The 15,655-nt window shown below is 44.7% G+C and overlaps 1 pseudogene; it reads right to left on the reverse strand.

Moving 5' to 3' along the window:
• The window catches only part of LOC136114532 (mitogen-activated protein kinase kinase kinase 1-like), a 190,547-nt pseudogene extending 175,137 nt beyond the window's left edge, over positions 1 to 15,410 (reverse strand).
• Positions 15,411 to 15,655: the final 245 nt, after the last annotated feature.

Consider the following 15,655-nt stretch of genomic DNA (forward strand, 5'->3'; position numbering starts at 1 on the left):
AAACAGTGAAACCAGAGGAAAGTATGCAGTGTACCTTGAGAAAGGGTGATTAAAGGAGCTCTGCTCTCTGTGAGCTCCAACAGGCCTATGACCCACTCCTGCTGAATGAGATTCTGCATTTCCTCACACTCTTCTCCAGGCAGCACAGTTGAGAACTGTTTTCCAAATGGGCCTTAAGCCACAGAGGAGGTTGTTTAAATAAGGGGCAGGAGGAAATGTGATTTCCTTCATTTTAAGCAAACTTGATACTCTGGGCTGAGGACACAGCCTGCTAGCTAAACTGGCATATCTTCACTAGGAGCTTATGATCCTCTGTACATGTATAGCCATCATCAGTGAGCAGAGAGACAGTGGTGCCATTGAGCAGCCCCAAGAGTGGTGTTAGCTGCCCAGCTCTTCCATCCTATCCTGTGAATGCATTATTGATGGCAATCACGGAGCCAAGGAACTTGCAACCTGTCTCGTGCATGGAGGCACCAGCTGTGGCTTTCCTTGGACATTACTGCTGGCATCAGCCATCCTCCCAATGTAGCAGAGAGGGCAAGAAGAGGGACTTTTGGACCAGGCTTGCCCCTTCATTGCAGTTAGAACTGAATTTTCCCTTGGGTTTGTGAAGCACAGCCACAGACTTCCCAGGCACTTCAGCACCCAGGCTTTGGCCTCCCTCTTGGCCACCCCGGGGTGGGTAAAGCTGCCTCCTGAAGCACGTGATGTAATGCTATGTGGCAGAGAGGCTATTTATCTGCCTTATTCAACGTGCTTGGGAGGAAAGGGGGGGTGACAGTGGGCTTTGTGTGGGGTGCTGCCATCCTGCCCAGCTCCTGCGCACACATGCATGTGAATAGCCACAAAGGTCACATTGCTTATCTTGCTTTGTGAAACACTAAGCAGCTTCTGGAGAAGGTAAAACAAAGCTGTGTTATTATTCCTGTGCACACTTTGTTTTTTTCACTTAGCATCTGATTTTGGAAGAAGAAAGACACAGAACTGATCTGATGTCTTTCAAGATCAACCCACATCCTTCCTAAGGCAGGAAGAGCAAGACACGGGACATTTGCTACTTCTGTGGCTTCAGTTATCTAGTTTATTCCATGGCTTCCCTGAGAACAGCAGTAACAGACTCCAGCAATGTACTTTGTTGAGCAGAAAAGATGAGAGAATCTGCTGAGGCATTTTGGCATAGGCACACTGAGCACTGAAAAATCCTTTCTGCAAAGGACTGTTTTCCTGGATCTGCAAGTAAATCTGTAGGGAGCAATTGTCTCCTCAGATGTGCAGTTTGTTCTCACATGGAGAAGGGTAAGTTGCATCTGGCTTGGTAAAAGGAATGCAAGACAGAGGGGACGGAGGGGCTGTGGATAGCAGTAGCAGAGCAGAAGGCAGGCATGAAGTGGTTGCTGGGAGTGAGAATCTTGTACACCAAAAGGGCATATCAGGGTAATGGTCTTTATGCTAGCCTAACATTGGTGCCTCTCCACATGCCCCCATTTTGAAACTCTCTCAGTAGTTGTGTGATGGAGCTGGGGAGATTTTGCATTTTTTGTCTTGCAGTTAAATACTGAATCATCTAAGGTCCACTGCCCTACCTACCTAGACCCAGTTCCCATTTATCAATAATGGAAGGGTGATGCAGTGAGGACCTGGGAACCTTCCCCTGACCCCTCAGATTGAGAACTATGGTGTAGGTTGTCTTAGGCACTTTGCAACCTCACCCTCAAGGTGCACCTCATTATGAGTGGGAGGAAGTAGCCAGGCTTTTCATAAAAGATTGCCGTAACACTGTTGGAGTTTAACCCAAGCTTGCAATCACAACTCGCTCCCCCCTACCCCCAAATAGGGGAGAGAATCAAAAGGGAAAAACTCATGGAATGAGATAAACACAGTTTAATAAAATAAAAAAAATAATACTAATATACCTCTAAATAATAATAATATATATAAAATGGAAATATAATATAAAAGATACTCAGTGCGATTCCTCACAAACTCTATCCTTGCTGAGCAGCCATTCCCAGGAAGAGAACACCCTGGTCCTGAGCAGCTGATCCCAGGGGGAAGAGAAGGCAGAAAGGCCCAGAGGCCAACTGCAAAATGGCAGGATGGCAAAAGGTCAAACTAAAAGAAACTCCTGAATGGAACTCCACTGAAACAGAACAGAACCAGAATGGGTCTCCACTTCTGTCTCTCCTCTAGCTGGAAAATCCTGACTCTCCTTAAATGTGAAGCATGACGCTAATGGCATGGAATATTCTTATTGATCAGTCTGGATGTCAGTCAAGGTCTGCCCCATTTATGACCCCCTTCCTAGCTGCCTCACACCTGTGGGAAGAGAGCTCAGAAAGACCTTGGCTCCCAGACAACAACAATTAAAGACCATTAACTCTGTCCTGACATGTTATCTTCTTGTTCTCAAACTAAATCCAAACAACAACCATGCTAACTATGAAAAAGTTTCTAACTGCATGAACAAAATTATCTCAGTAAAAACAGCACACTGGGTTTCACAGCATGCAGAACCTTTACCACACTGATATATGCACAGCTATTGCCCAGGGAGCTCAGAATATACCTTCTGGGAGAACCTGAGTTTATGCAAGAAATCTGGATGCCCCTGACATATCAAGAAACAGGGCAAAATTATTACATACTGCAGGCAGAATCATGTTTTTCCACAGCACTTGGATCAACATGCAAAATGCTGCCATCTCCTAAAATTAGCTAGCTAACACAGAAGGCACACCACCTGCTTTCTAATAGGCTTCTAGACCACCAGGTCTCTGAGCATCTATAACACTGAATTGGGATCCACGGTTTACATCTGAAACAGTCCTCACAACTTATCTCCCTCCTGTCCGTCTGCATCTGTTAAATCTTTGTTGTCTTTATTCAGCCATGGCTTGACCCATTCTGCGGGAATCCACTTTGATCCTTGGCCTGTAATGACACAAACATAACCTTTTCCCCAGGTTATCAATTGATGTGGCCTTTTTCACTGACCATTAACTAGTGATTTGACCATAACTAATGTAGGTTCTTTCTGATTTAGCATGTTTTTGGGTCATACTTGCAAAGTATTTCATCACAGGGCAAATTTGGGCTGCACCACTTAGATATAAGTGATTCATCACATACAATGCTTTTGACAATTAGTTTTGTGGTTTATCCCCTACTTCTCCCCCTTTTTGATTTTGGGAAAAAAAAAAAAACAACACAACAAAACCAAACCAAAAAAACCCAGTTCGGAATCAGACACGTGCGTTGGACCTTGACTACGTACTCAGAATCACAAATCAAATGTAGAGGTTCCTCCTTAAAAAGCTCTAAATAATGCAAAGTTCTGCTAATTGGGTTGAACCTTCAATATTTTTACAGAATGATGCCAATTGTTGTCTTCATGCCAGACCACTACAGCTTTATGAGACTTCCCAGAAACATCAACAAAAACTGTGCAAGTATGTAGGATCAGACCAAATACAAGTATGGTCTGTGACCTGATATTAAAGGCTTGCAGGTTCTACATCAGTTTACATTTATGCATGCCAAAAGCTGTGCTGTTAAGAAAATCAGCTAGTGCATTTTACAAGGATGTAGATTGCAAATAAAAAATCAAAATTAAATTTCATATATGATACATATATGACAAAAGGATCATAGCCTATTAAGACTTAAATTCATTCCCTTGATCAGAGTAACAATCAGTCTGTTAGCAATCTCATCATACTGTCTCACAATAGCCACAGGTAGTTTCTGTGTTGTAGCTATAAATAGACAAATCTGCAAGTCCAATCAAATGCAGTCAGCCTGTAAAGTTGTCATAAATTTATTCCTCAAAGTTTCCAACTCCATTTTGGCTGTCATATTTATTGGATATTGTTTTCCCTTACCGGATCGAAGTCCTGTTTCAGTTCTATCAGTGTAGTGTCTCTTACAACTAGTTATCACAGAATAAGTCTATTAAAAAAAAAAATTTGGTTTAATTTCCCAACTTCATTAGAACAATGGATCCACTGGTGATACCTTTAAATTTCAGCCCTCAGACTCCTTCATGCAGTATTACAGTTCTCTAGCAGTAACATTGCTGGGGGGGGAATAAAACCTCCCTCTCGCCCCCATCTGAGATGGCAGGATCTTCAGCCCAGCATGAAAAAAAATCAGTTCAAACTCCACATCAAACCAACCTGGCTCCACTCCGCACCCGAATTAGTACCAGTCTGACTCAGAGAAGCACTGAGCACTCTGAGCCCCCAAAGCTGACCCGTGTGAAAAGACTGACTTCAGCAAGGAGGTAAAATGATGAGCTCTCTCCCCAGATGTGCCAAAACCTAGAAAACAAGACAGAAGCAAAAAGAAACAGCACCAACAACCCCTGATTCAAAGCCGAGAAGCAACGCAGTGCCACGACAAGGATGGATGACAACACTTCAGGGAAAAAAAGAAAGAGCGGGGGGAGTAAAGCCCCCCTTTCTCTGCTTAGCAGTGGGAAACTAGGTTTTTACTTTTTTTTTTTTTTTCTTTCTTCTTGCTGCAGTTCAGATATAGCCAAAGCCACACAGGTGGCGTAATCGCTGGTACAAAGTAGGAGGCTCTGGAAAACTCCTCAGTTACAATGAGTTGCGTTTATCTTGTAGTTTGACACAGGCCTGAAATTTATGTTCAAGCACAGGCCTGGGATATTTTGCTTTTTTGTTTTCCCATTTCATTCTAACCATAATACACTTTATATGCAACTCCAATTAGCTCAACAGTCGTTACATTCCTCAGCCCCATTTACCTTTCACAATTTACAGATGTCAAAAACCAGCATATTAAACATCAATCCATTATTCCATTTTCCTAGATCCAAATCAGTTCATATTCTAGCAACTTTTAAATACAACTTCATACAATACCGAGTTCACATCCATCATAGCATTTAGGTGTTTTGTTAGTGTGTTGGTTTTTTGTTTGTTTGTTTTGTTTGGTTTGATTTTTTAATGCGAATCCGAGTTTAACAATTTAAATTCTTTTCTGGTCTCAAAATTACTATATAACAATATAAACAATTACTGTAATGTGTAAGGATACCATTTTGTAATTTTCTCCCAAGACAAAATTGTTTTGGTACCAAATATAAATATGCAAATTAAAATGCTAAGATATGAAAACCAAATACCAAGTTCAAATATGCAGATAGATCAGAGTTACACTTATTCAAGACAATATCTCGATTTTAGCATTGCACTTTTGGACCGCTTACTGCTCAGCCTGGCAGAGGTACTGCTGGGTCTCCCTATGATCTTCTGTATTGTCACAAAATGTACATTTTGAGTCCATGGATTCTCATTATTTAACAGTCTATGAACTTACTGTACCATATAACAGACAAAGACCTATTAAACTATTAAAGACCTATTAAACCTATTAAAGAAAATCCTTCAAATCTCCCACACCACACAGCAGCTTTCTACCTCTGATGTTTTCCTGCAAGATGGCAGGATCCATCTGTGAACAGTGCATACTACTTTTCAGTTTCTGTAAGTTTATTATAGGGTGGTGCTTCTTGAGCACGTGTTACTTCCTCCTCATCTGGCAACATTCCAAAGTCTTTACTTTCTGGCCAATCTGTAATCACAACTAAGATCCCTGGGTGATTAGGACTCCCAGTTCGAGCTCGTTGTGTGATCAATGCAATCCATTTACTCCACATAGCATCGGTTGCATGATGCATAGAGGGAACCTTCCCTTTGAACATCCAGCCCAGCACTGGCAGTCGAGGTGCCAGAAGAAGCTGTGCTTCAGTACTAATCACTTCTGAAGTGGCTCAGACCCCTTCACATGCTGCTAGTATCTCTTTTTCAGTTGGAGTATAGTTGGCCTCAGTTGGCCTTTGTATGCTCGACTCCAAAAACCTAAGGGTCAACCTCGGGTTTCTCCTAGTGCTTTCTGCCAGAGGCTCCAGGTAAGTCCATTATCTCCGGCTGCGGTGTAAAGCACATTTTTAACATCTAGTCCAGTCTGAACTGGTCCAAGGGCCACTGCATGAGTTACCTCATGCTTAATTTGTTCAAGGGCTTGTCGTTAAGGGCCCCACTCAAATTGGTTCTTTTTCCGAGTCACACGATAGAGAGGGCTCACAATCTGGCTGTAGTCAGGAATATGCATTCTCCAAAAACCTACAACGCCCAAGAAAGTCTCTGTCTCCTTTTTATTAGTAAGTGGAAACATAGCTGCACATCCATTGGGATCTGACGATGGCCATCTTGCCATTTTATTCCTAAAAATTGGATCTCTCGTGCAGGTCCCTTGACCTTGCTTCGTTTTATGGCAAAACCGGCATCCAAAAGAATCTGAATTATTCTCTCACCTTTCTCAAAAACTTGTTTCACTGTTGTGGCAGGATGCAAACCCCCTCTCTCCCCCTCTCTCCTTCGATATGGAAGGAGTAGACACATCTCCCTCTTTCTCTCTGCTGTTTGAGGCTAACAGCTTCTTTTGTTTGGCCCCAGAGCACCCTGGCCAGGGCCGTTAGGAGAAGGGAGTGCCGAGGTGCCAGGGAGCCGCTGGGCGCCCGTGGCCAGTGTGGGGGATGTTTGGAAGCTTCAGGGGCACCCCACAGCCAGTGTGGGGGTGCAGAGAAGCTTCTGGAATGCCTATGGTCAGATCTGATCAGCCAATAAAAAAACGGGACTCTCGTCGAGACTTGGCCCATTGTCGCGGGTCCCTTGGAGCACGAGCTTAGCCAGTGCCACCAGGAGCCACGGCACCCCTCCTCCCTGGGACTGAGACTCCGCTTGCCTTGCCACCACGTGTGTAAGTAAAATTAAGCCTCGCAGGATTGCGAGTGCATCTACTTTCCGTGCACATTTTTCATGTGTATTTATACTTTCCATGCACATTTGCACATGTATTTTCCATGCTCAGTACGAGCATGTGTATAAATTAATCCTCGCAGAATCGCGAGTGTATTTTCCTCCCGTGCTTCCACATAAGCACGTGTAATATTCCGTGCACATTTGCACGTGTATTTCTCCTCACAGGATTGCGAGTGTATTATAAATTTACCCTCGCAGAACCGCTAATGTACACTTTCCGTACTCAATACGAGTATGTGTATCTCTTTAAAAATAATCCCACACCATGTTCAGGCAAGTGTGTACTCTTCCCGGACTCAGAGGCAGCTCCGGCATTGTTTTGGGTGAAGCCACGTGCATGCACACTGTGGACCTCCTGTTGTATTAGTTGGTGCCCCTTAATAATTTACTCAACTGATATCCGAACCTGTATTCAAGTCACTTTGGAGTGCTAAAACCCTGTTACCTTCTTGTCCCTTAAACTAACCTCAGGATGCCTCCATGACATTTTTGGCGTAGTCGATCAGGGTATCAGTTATGGAGGAATTATTTAGAGGGTTGAGTAACATCTCTGCAGTAACCTGGGGTCTTGCCATAATGTGGATCGCGGTGTGTTTCAGTCTGGGCGTTTGCTTAAAGGTAGCACAGGATCTGTGTAAACTTAAGTTCCGAATGGAGGAAAACCTTTCACAGCAAAGCGAACAATTTGACTCTTTAAAGCAGCACCTTTCGCGGCAAAGTGAACAGTTTGACTCTTTAAAGCAAAACCTTTCGCGGCAAAGCAAACAGTTTGACTCTCTAATACAGGACTTTTCGCGGCAAAGCATTCGATCGGATTTTTTAGAACAGAGACTTGGCTTGTTAGAACAGAAACTTGTTTTTTTGGAACAAAAACATGAGTTTTTGTTAATTAATACAAGAGCTTCCCCTAGTGTCCCCCCAGTTCAGGTGTTCCCCTCAGCCCCCCTGCTTCTTGACAAAGATACTGATTCTGAAAACAGTGTTGATGAAGGGGGAGTAGAAACAAAGGACGTGCGTCCTCTTATTAGAACTGAAACACATATGGAAGGACGAATCAAAAATCCATGCACGGCTACCCATAGCACACCATATTCAGGACTGGAGCTAGGAGATTTACAAACTAAATTCTCACGCAAGCCCGGCGAAACAGAGACTGAATATCTTTGGTGCGTTTCACTTACCGGGGGTGATAGAATATTATTGAGTAAGGACAAGGCCACAGGCTTCTGGGGTCCAGGGGTATTTTTAAGTGATGGTCCGGACGGTAATCAGTCCATCACATCTCGTGTAACTTACTAGACTGGTGGTATAGATCCTAGGGAACGTGGGGAGCCAAATGCAATTGTTATAAAAGGTTTATCAGACCTTGCTGAGGGAGTTCAAAAGGTGGCCTGTATATAAGCAATGTATGAAAGAGGCTGACAGTCCCCCCCTATGGTGGCTCCGGTGGATCCAGTCCACCTTCGGCCATTTATTAAAGGATTACCGGATGCTTTAAAAATATATGTCCAGTCCCTTAAGGAGAAAATTCAGGGGGCTATTGATCGTAATAAGCAAAATTCCCGAAGCCCTCCTGAGCATGTATTAACCCGGGTGGAAATTTTACACAATGTGGTTACACATGGGCGTGAGATGGGGTGGGTAGACCAGAGCAGCAACCCATGCAGGAGCCGGACAGTTCGGAAGACTAGCCGAGCTGAGCCTCTTCAGGGGCCGCCCCCTACCCCGTCACAGAAACCGGAGTGTTTTGGCTGCTGGTCAGATCAGAGCAGCAGCCTGCAGTGGAGCAGCCTCTGGCACCGTGTGTTTGCTCTGGGCGTGCCTCGAACACTGCTATATAAGCTTTCCACTGAGCATATACAGGAGCTGGTGGAATATTTAGAGGGAAAATCAGAGAACAAAGAGGAGGCACTGGTAACCGCCCCCCTCCCTGAGGACAAGTGAAACATTAACCCTTTCGTATCCTCACAAAGGGAGCCAAAAAACTAGTAGAAGCGGATGGGAAGCAGGACCGCCCCACCCGCTTTGTATTTTCTTGCCAATAGTCCAGTGATAAAGAACCATACATACATATTCCCGTCGGTTCAAGGCGGATAAGTGTGAAATTTCTAATTGACACGGGCGCACAAATCAGTGTTTTGAACAGGTGTCAAGCTGACAAACTTGGGATTAAACCATCAAGGAAAGCCGTCAATATAGTAGGGGTAACGGGTGTAGCAAAGAGATGTCCTTTAGCTTGAACCCACCTTTTTCTGCCTGGGGAAAAGCGGTTGACGGCTGTGGAAGTTGCCCTGAGTCCTTATAAGGCAAACATATTGGGATTTGATATTTTGGCAGGTAGACGGTGGTGCTTACCTAATGGGGAGATTTGGAGCTTTGGAAGCCACAGAGCAGAGGTAGCCCGTATTAGAATATTGCCACTTACCTCTGCACCCTTGCAGTTCGAAGGAACTACTGGCATTAGGATTTTGCAACTTGCTCCTGCTCTACCCACATCTACAATAACCTGTACTCCACAATACCCCCTGGCAAATGCAGCAAAATGGGTCATTACGGAGGTTATTAATGATCTTGAAGAAAGACAAATAATTAGCTGCACCCATTCTCCCTATAATTCTCCAGTTTGACCCGTTCGCAAGCCTGATGGGCAATGACGCCTAACTATTGATTATCGAAAACTGAATAATAATACCGCACCCCTAACAGCTGCCGTCCCAAACATAGCCTCGGTGGTGACTGTAATACAAACAGCAGCCCACCCATGGATGGCTGCTTTAGATGTTAAAGATATGTTCTTCATGATTCCCCTAAGGGAAGAAGACAAGGCACAATTTGCTTTTACTTGGGAAGGGAAGCAATACACTTTTAATCGGCTTCCTCAGGGGTACAAACACTCTCCTACTATTGCCCACAATGCCCTTGCTGCACTCATTGACACTGTACAGGTACCCTCGTGCATTTGCATATATCAATATATAGACGACATCTTAGTGGGCGGAGACTATAAGGAACAGGTAGGACAAGTAGCAGAAACTCTTTGGAATTTATTAACACAGAACGGATTAGATATTCCACCGTCCAAGTGCCAGGGTCCCAGCAAGGAAGTTAAATTCTTAGGGGCTTGGTGGATAGGAGGAGCCATAGCAATGCCTGATGATGTCCTGGCTACCATAGACAAGGGGCACACCCCAAACAGCAAAGCAGACTTGCAATGCCTGTTGGGTACATTAGGGTACTGGAGAAAACATATCCCAGGATTCTCAGTGATTGCCCGTCCCCTATATGACCTACTCTGAAAAAACAAGAAATGGAATTGGACTCTACAACATACAGAGGCCCTTAATGTTCTAAAAGATGAACTTAAAGCCTATCAAAAATTGGGCCCACTACATCCACAAGACCTATTAAGAGTGGAATGAGGGTTTGCAGAACATGCCTCCTATTGTGCCATATTCCAAAGGGGGCCAATAGGGCCAGCTAGACCTTTGTTGTTCTCTTCCACCGCATTTAAGGGAGCTGAACAACGATATTTGGAGTGGGAAAAGGGACTTCTCTCACTTACTCGAGCAGTTAAGGAGGCAGAGAAACTGTGTATGTCACAGGAAGTTATTGTACAAGGCCCTTTCCCTCTGTTGAATTCAATCCTTAAAGGGTCACCCCCCCCAAGGGGGTGGCACAGAAAGCAACAGTATGAAAATGGTACGCCTATTTAGAGGGAGTTAGTCAATTGTTACTACTAAAGGAGGGTTCTGTAAAAGTTTCAAAACTTCAACAACCTGTGAACGCTCATCCAGTCCTGCTGAGCCTGCCTTATAAACCCTCTCCAGTTAAAGAAGCACCTGAGCTAACTCAGGACTCAGACACACAAGGGGTCTGGTTCACTAATGCATTGGCCCATCGGGTAGGGACAAGCTGGCAGTACAAGGCAGCAGCATTGGAGATTGCTACAGGAAAAAGAATAACAGGGGAGGGGGAAGGTAGTGCTCAAGTAGGAGAACTGCGTGCTCTCTTATTAGCAGCAGAAGGAGGAGCCTCCACGATTTACACTGATTCCTATGCAACCTATAAGGGTGCCACTGAATTGATATGCCAATGGGAATCCAACCAGTGGGAAGTAAATCGCACCAGAGTGTGGAGAGCCGAAGATTGGCAAAGACTATTAGAGATAGGCAGGTCACAACCTTTGAGTGTGGGCTGGGTAAAAGGACATGCAAAAGATTGAACCCCCTCTGCCAAATGGAATCAACAAGCTGACTTTCTAGCCCAAATCAGAATAGCTGAAAGCATACCAGAGGAGTGGGCATGGTTAGCTGAATGGTTACACCTTAAGCAAGACCATTCTGGAAAAGCAGATCTCTATTATGAATGCTGATCCCAGGGCTGGCCAGTGTCCATGGGAACATGTGAAGCAATTCTTACAGCCTGTCCACAATGTCAGATCAGACTTAAAGCTGATCACCCAAATCAGGCCCCGGCCCTACATATCAGGTAGGGCAAGACTCTCTGGAGCACATGGCAAGTTGACTATGTTGGGCCATTGAGACCCTCTAATGGAAAGAAATACATCCTGGTGGGGGTAGAGGTAGTATCAGGATTATCAATGGCCACTGCTGTCAACATGGCCACTGGAGATCAAACCGTGCAAGCGCTGTGTGGGTGGTTTGGTGTCCTACCCACTCCTGAGAATATCCAGAGTGATAATGGCACATACTTTTCAGCTGCTGTGGTTCAAGACTGGGCTAGGGGAGAAGGTATTAAGTGGGTGTTTCATACACCATACTATCCCCAAGCCAATGGGATCGTGGAACGAACCAATGGTTTAATTAAAAAATATGCAGATGTATCATGACACAACTGGGACAAGCGATTAGCACAAGCTGTCTTCCTTGTCAATAACCGCTGGGGAATCTATGGAAGCCCCAAAATCAGGGCGTTTTGTCCTGAAAAGCCATTGACAGACAGCAACTTGACAACCAACAAAGAGAAAAAACAGCCCCCAAAAATAAAAGTGGGCCAGCCTGTCATGGTGAAATTACCATCTATTGGCATTGTGCCCATGACTCTAGCAAAACCCAGAGGGTTATATGCCTGGGAAGCCCTTGATGAGAATGGGAAAACCCACCGTATTAGTGTTCGGTGGATAGTTCCAGACTACTAACTCTGAAAGCCTGGTTCCTCCCCTGGGACCGAGGTCTGTTTTTGTGTTTCCTTGCAGGGTGAAGGAAGATGACAAGGTGGAAAAGGATCCAGATGCCTTGGAAACGACACCAACAATGACGGGGTGGAAGAGGATCCAGTTAACACCAGCAAGCCATTCAGAAGGCAGGCCTGCGACTGAAAACAGTAATGAACTGTGACTTATGTTTGGACTCAATAATTACCTCGGGCAATTGTTGATTGTTATAAGTACTTCAATTCTATTGTTGATTGTTATTAATAACTGTTTTGCAGGGGTAAGTCAACACATGAGATATGGTGATCCACAGTGGACATTAAGGCTCACCGGCAGTGTCCCCTTTTTACTTTGGAGGCAAGAGGTGACTGCAATACCACTCCAAAGTGTCAGATCATGACTGTAGTCACAGGGTGGATTGTGGCAGGATGCAAACCCCCTCTCTTCCCCTCCCTCCTTCGATATGGAAGGAGTAGACACATCTCCCTCTTTCTCTCTGCTGTTTGAGGCTAACAGCTTCTTTTGTTTGGCCCCAGAGCACCCTGGCCAGGACCGTTAGGAGAAGGGAGTGCCGAGGTGCCAGGGAGCCGCTGGGCGCCCGTGGCCAGTGTGGGGGATGTTTGGAAGCTTCAGGGGCACCCCACAGCCAGTGTGGGGGTGCAGAGAAGCTTCTGGAATGCCTATGGTCAGATCTGATCAGCCAATAAAAAAACGGGACTCTCGTCGAGACTTGACCCATTGTCGCGGGTCCCTTGGAGCACGAGCTTAGCCAGTGCCACCAGGAGCCACGGCACCCCCCCTCCCTGGGACTGAGACTCCGCTTGCCTTGCCACCACGTGTGTAAGTAAAATTAACCCTCGCAGGATTGCGAGTGCATCTACTTTCCGTGCACATTTTTCATGTGTATTTATACTTTCCATGCACATTTGCACATGTATTTTCCATGCTCAGTACGAGCATGTGTATAAATTAATCCTCGCAGAATCGCGAGTGTATTTTCCTCCCGTGCTTCCGCATAAGCACGTGTAATATTCCGTGCACATTTGCACGTGTATTTCTCCTCACAGGATTGCAAGTGTATTATAAATTTACCCTTGCAGAATCGTGAGTGTACACTTTCCGTACTCAATACGAGTATGTGTATCTGTCCTGTCCCAACAGATGGGATGAGGGATGAGTTAACTCTGAACGCAACACGTGCCCTGACTCAACAGATGAGATCAGGTGTGAGTTAACTCCAGGTAAATCTGCGTGGCAATGCGAAGTGAATGACAGACAATCACTCCGGGGGTCCAATTATGAATTTACTAAAAGCACATGGTGGTATACAAATTACAGCAATCAGTGACTTGGCAAAAGTATGTTATAGTACCACAAAACTTATCAATACATTGACAGCAAAAACCCTTCTAAAAACGGTGGATTGGCAACAATTAGTAACTGTAATGCAAAACTTAACAAGACTTTAGCAGCAGAATTTACAATGGTATTGCTTTATATGTTTAAGAAAAAGGAAGAGAGAGAGAGAAAAGGAAAACTAAGGTATCAGAAAGAGAAAGGGAAATAGAGAGAGAGACAGAGAGGGAGAGTAAGATATCACTACTCCACAGGTACATCGGTCCAGTGACAACCTCTGGAGGGGGGGACGCGTTGAAGATTTACATGCCGCCAACCTGTATCATACGTGAGGTTGTTTTATAACCCAGTTCATTTACATGCGAGATAAGAGAAGGCGGTTCATCTTCTCCCTCTGCTCGCTCTTCATGCTAATTAGGAAGACTCTTCTGGAAATGGGTCTGGGGTCTTCAAACTAGGGGAAAGTTCATGGTATTGACCAGAAGTGAGTTGTCTTGCCCGTCAGGGGTAGCTGTTGGTTCGTGATTTCTTCTGGTAGTTGGTTGTCCGACAGATGGTTCATCTCTATGTTCCCAATTAGGCCATGAGGCCTTTTACAGCAACACTGTTAATTGTCTTTATTTTCTAAGGTGTCTGCCTTCATGGCCATAAAACTTCGGGAAAGATAAGATGAGGTATCATCTATCGCTTCCTCCCAAAGTAACAAATACCAGACATTTAAGACATAACAAGGTCTTTGTTCTGCTAAGCATGGGGGGAGTGCTTCAAGGTTGTCACACCACCCCATGACTTAAACACTGTTTTTTGCTTCGTCGATGGTAGTGATCTTTATGTTCAAAACATCTTCTGCCAACCCGTGGTCCAAACAAGCATCATCTTTGGGAGTGGTGATTCTTACATAAAGGACACAAGGAGAAAACAGAGAAGAGGTAGAAGAAAACAAGCAAGAAATCATATACTTATGCCAACCATTAAAAACAGTAATCTAGTTATTATGGATAGTTTAATTTGAAATAACCATCGTTCCCACTCAGTCCCTCAGAACGTTTCCTATTTCTTCCTGTTCTCAGTAGCTTCCATTAGCTGTACTTCTGGGTCGGTTGCCTCCACCACATCTTTGATGGTGTCCCCCATGCAAGGCAGACACAACCATGTGGCATGCCCTGCCATGAATCTACTAGTTGATTGTTGTTTTTTTTTCTTTTTAAATAGTCAGTAGAGAAATGAAGAGAAAATGCAAATGTAAATATGTATTTATGAACAGCTTTTTACATAAGGACTTAGGAAAAAGTTTAGAGCAAAACCAAAAATGTGGGGACCTAAGTTGACTAAGATGGTTACACGCATTAACTGACTAAACAGTATTCACATATGGCTTGACCACAGGTAAGAAGGCTACTACTACATGGGAAAACCCATCTCTCTCCCTCAACAGGCAAATAATAACACATGCACATAAATCAAACAAATTTTAAATGTTCAATTAAACATTTGAGTTACTATCACAACAACCAACCTTATAACTCAAATGTATAATGCAAAACTCAGACTCTCAGTGGCAGTTCGCTGTACTGCTGAGCTTTTTCTGGGCAGCTGATGATCATATGACTGGTGCTCCGGCAGAAATGGCATTTTTTGGGCTGCGGCGGAAGCTTGCATTCTTTGGTGTGGGGACCCTGCTCACCGCAATTGTAGCACTTGTCTTTTCTCTGGGGTTTCTTCTTACCGATGCAGTAAGCGCCCCCCAGGCCTGTCACCCAAATACACTCTAAGCCCTTGGGTGACTCCATGAAGGTGAACTGCACAGCTTCACCATCCTCCAGGCTGCAGAAACCCTTTGCATGGATCTTACTCTGGTGCACAAAGACTTTGCCGGGTGAGTCCAGAGTCTTGCTGCCCATGGTGGTCATGGTGAGGAAGCCAAAACCCAGGCGGGTATTGAACCATTTGCAAGTGCCGGAACCATACAGGGTAGGCGAGGTTCCAACCAGCTCCTCGCCTGCAGACTGCTGATGGAAGACAGCTGCCATGTTTTCCACCTCTGCTGATCACCACCCTCGTCCTTGAGCACAGACAAGACAACACTGGAAGTACTGCCCCTTCTATGGTGGTCATGGTATACGTTGAGAGAGGTACATCATGGGAGCTGATCTCCATATTTAGGTAGGTCTTCCGAGTTCAAGCTCGTTTATAGTTGGTGCATTCACTGCAATTGGCGATTTCTGGACCTACTGTGTCTAGGATTTCAATGCATCATTCAGTATCTCATTCAAGA

Source organism: Patagioenas fasciata, chromosome W, assembly GCF_037038585.1.
Source record: "Patagioenas fasciata isolate bPatFas1 chromosome W, bPatFas1.hap1, whole genome shotgun sequence".
NCBI lineage: Eukaryota > Metazoa > Chordata > Aves > Columbiformes > Columbidae > Patagioenas > Patagioenas fasciata.